Source organism: Ailuropoda melanoleuca, chromosome 3 (assembly GCF_002007445.2).
Source record: "Ailuropoda melanoleuca isolate Jingjing chromosome 3, ASM200744v2, whole genome shotgun sequence".
Taxonomy (NCBI): domain Eukaryota; kingdom Metazoa; phylum Chordata; class Mammalia; order Carnivora; family Ursidae; genus Ailuropoda; species Ailuropoda melanoleuca.
In genome coordinates, this window is record NC_048220.1 from 94,531,874 (window position 1) to 94,536,109 (window position 4,236).

The 4,236-nt window shown below is 32.7% G+C and overlaps 1 non-coding gene across 1 annotated transcript; it reads left to right on the forward strand.

Moving 5' to 3' along the window:
* Positions 1–3,751: 3,751 nt before the first annotated feature.
* On the forward strand, positions 3,752–3,854 carry LOC117801627. The gene has a single exon (XR_004624388.1). It is a non-coding gene; the product is annotated as a U6 spliceosomal RNA (small nuclear RNA).
* Positions 3,855–4,236: the final 382 nt, after the last annotated feature.

The following is a 4,236-nucleotide window of genomic DNA, read 5'->3' on the forward strand; positions in this document are numbered from 1 at the left end:
CACAAACAACAAATGCACTCTTGGTGGGAACACAAACTGGGGCAGCCAGTCAGGAAGACAGGATGGAGGTTCCTAAAAAAATTAAAAATAGAACTACCCTATGATCACACTACTAGGTAAAAACACTAATTCTAAAGGATATATGTACTCCTATGTTAACTGCAGCATTACTTACAATAGCCAAGTTATAAAAGCAGCCCAAGTATCCATTGATAGACGAATGGATAAAGATGTGTGAGATGCACACACACACACACACACACACACACACACACACACACACAAAATGGATTCAGCCATAATAAAGAATGAAATCTTGCCATTTGCAACAACATGGATGGACCTAGAGAGTATAATGCTAAGTGAAATAAGTGAGTCAGAGAAAGACAAATACCATATGATTTCACTCATATATGGAATTTAAGAAACAAAACAAATGAAGAAAAAACAGATAAACCACAAAACAGACTTGTAACTATAGAGAACAAACTGATGGTTACTAAGAGGGAAGGTGAGTGGAGGGATGGGTTAAATGGGTGATGGGGATTAAGGAGGGCACTTGCAATGAGCACTGGGTGTTGTATGTAAGTGATGAAAGTATCTAACAAAACTAACAAAACTCACTCAAGAAGAAATAGTTGATTTCGGTAATCCATTATCTGTTAAAGAAATTTAATCTACAGTTAAAAATCTATCCAGAAAGTAAACACTAGTCACAGATAGCTTCTTTGGTGAATTCTACCAAGCAATTAATGAACAAACGATACAAATTCTACATAAAACCTTCAAAAAATTAAACAAGAAGGAATACTTCCCAGCTCACATTATGAGGTCAGTATCCTTGATACCAAAACCTGAAAGGCATTATAAGAAAAGGAAATTATAGACCAAAATCTCTCAAGATCATAGATACACAAATCTTCAACACAGTATGAGCATATCAATTCCCACAATATATAAAAAGAGTAATAGACATGACCAAATGCACTACTGTCTTAATGTTCACAAATCTATCAACATAAGCTACCACATTAATATTATAAAGAACAACAACAAGAACACATGATCTTAACAACTGATGCAGAAAAATCATTTGACAAAACCCAATATCCACTCCAAATAAAAACTCTCAGAACTAGGAATAGACAACTTCCTCCACATTTTCAAGAGCAATTACAAACAACCTGCAGCTAACACTACACTTAATAGTGAAAGACCAAATGCTCTCCTCCTCAGATGAGGAATAAGACAAGGATGTCCATTCTCATTATTTCTATCCAACAGTGTACTAGGGGTTNATCAATATATGAAAACCAATTTTATTTTTATATACTATCAACAAATGATCAGAATCTGAAATTTAAAAAATAATACCATTCACAATAGCATAAAAAGTATGGCATATTTAAGGATAAATTTGACCAAAGATGTAAAAAGATCTATACATTGAAAACTAAGCAATTCGACATAGTACTGAAGTCCCAGCCAGAACAATTAGGTAAGAAAAAGAAACAAAAGGAATCCAAATTGGAAAGGAAGAAGTAAAACTGTCTCTATTTGCAAATATAGTATTATATACATCATATATATCATATATACATATATACATACATAATACATATATGTGTGTGTGTCTGTGTGTGTGTGTGTATATATATATATACATTTATATATATATATAAAACCCTAAAGACTCCATCTAAACAATTGGTAGACCTAATCAACAATTCTGTAAAGTTGTAGGACACACAACTGATATATAAAAATCAGATGTGTTGGGGCATCTGTTTGGCTCAGTTGGTTAAGCAGCTGCCTTCGACTGGGGTCATGATCCCAGGGTGCTGGGATCCAGCCCCCCGTCAGGTTCCCTGCTCAGTGGAGAATCTGCTTCTCCCTCCCCTCTGCTGCTCCCCCTGCTTGTGCTCTCTCTCTCTGCTACATAAATAAAATCTTTAAAAAGAAAAAACAAAAACAAAGGAAACAAAAATCAGCTGTGTTTCTACTTAACAATAAAAAGTAGTTAACTAGTGTTAAACACTATAACATGGATAAATCTTAAAACAAATATGCTAAGGAAAGAAACTAGACAAGAAAGTGCATATACTATATGATTTCATTTACATAAATTTCTTAAAAAGGCAAATGTATACTGGCAGAAAACAGATTCATGTCTGCCTTTGGGGGTGTGGGGAGAAGGAATGGGGCTAGAGGAATTATAGGAATGAGGAAATTTTTTAAGAGTGATGAATATTTTCATTATCTCAGTTGTGATGGCTTCACTGGCATATACATATATCCCAATGTATCAAGTTTTATACTTTAAATATGTGTTTTATTTTATGTCAATTATGCTTTAATGAAGTTATTTTTTAAATTAACCAAAAGCAAAGAGAAAAGAGTTCCTGTGGAAAGTTAATTTACCAGAAAGTATTATAATCAACATCTGGAAATAAGCCAGAATTAGATTAAAATCCAATAATTTTTTAAACTGATGAAAATTTTGAAAGACTATAGTTCACTTACATTTACTTTTAAAGTTATTCTATTAGAAAAATCTGCTTCATCCAATGAAGGCTTCATAAGTCCAATTACATTAATAAAAAACTTTCTTTTTTTTTTTTTTTTACAAAATCAACATCTGGCTTTACAGCCTAACAATTATAATACTTTACTCTTGGCTTCTGAGTATTAACATATATTTCCTAAATTTCATAGTAGTTTGAAATACAATTCTAATTTATATACTTCATTTTTATTAAGTATTTTGTAACGGGAAATCTAAGTATAAGCACCTAACATTTTGTAATACAGATTATGCTTTAAATAGCATAAGAAATTCAAAATCCAGGGTTAAAACCATCATTCAATATAAAATGAGTACAAACAAACCTCACTGTCTCTCACCACATTTCTGTATTTTACATAGACAGAAAAATGGTTATGCAGTGCGAAGATTCTCAAAGGTAAAATTCAGCTCTCTTATAAATTTCCAGGTATTTAATATGTACTTTTTATATGAAATATTGTGGGTTAGGGGCTATAAGGTATATTCAGTGGTATTATGTATTCTCTGCCCTCAAGGAGTTTATAATCTAACAGAGGAAATAAGATTAACACATAATAGTAAAATCAACAGGTGACAAGACAAAAATGAGTAATGTAATTAAGTGGCCAAGGAGTAATCTCTATGAGTTCAGAGAAGCAAGTGGTTTGGGATGGTTTCTAGATGATGATGAGATGAAAGTTTATCATACTGTACCATAACTGCTTATTTACTTGTCAGATTCCCTATTACAATGTTAAGCTCCTTGAAAGCAGAGATCCTCTTATTATATGAGTTAAGCACTAAAGCTCATGCCTGCAAAAGCATGCACTCAATACACAGATGGTAAATAATGTATGAAAAACAGAACAAACCTTAAAAGACTTAGGCAAGAAGGATCTAAATACACAAATAAGAAAATTCAACTTTTGGCAGAGCTAGTAGTATTAAGCAATAGCATATGGTTGGAAAGAATGATTCTGCAAGAGTGGGTTAAGCCAACGTACCCAGAGGGTAGGATGCATGCAGAAAAAGCAGGTAAGGTAGAAATGGAATAGTTAGTACAACCTCAATTGAAACTGAATGTAATAAGTCTAATTAGGGGACTGAAATAATGAACACATAAGCCAAAGAAGACCTAAGTCAAGATATGGGCAGTGGAAAAGGAAACTAGTTATAACCCAACATCAATTAGAAAATAAAAACTGTACTTGCTTTGGTAGTACACACTAAAATTAGAATGATACAGACAAGATTAGCATGGCTGCTCAGCAAGGATGACATGCAAATTCATGAAACATCACATATTTTATTAAAAAAAAAAAAAAGAAAGAATTGCCAGCATATGTTGACTTAGTTGAGGAGAATAAGAAAGCATGCAAAGTAAGGATGACCAAGCTTTCAACTTTTGGTAACAGGAAATATGGTGGTGCATTTTCAACACAGGGGGGTTAATTTTGATTATTAATCAAATTATAAGTTGTTTTAATATTAAACTTGGATTTTTACACATCAAGAAATTTCAAGAAAAAAGTGTGAGATTTTCAGACAGACCATTGGAGAGATCAGGATTAGATATATTTCCATTAAAAAACCTTAATCAGAGCTTTTGGCTGAATCCAGGAGAGTAAATTTGAGCTGTGGGAAATATCCATAATGTTAAAGGACACTGGAAAAAAGAGAAAAAGACCGAT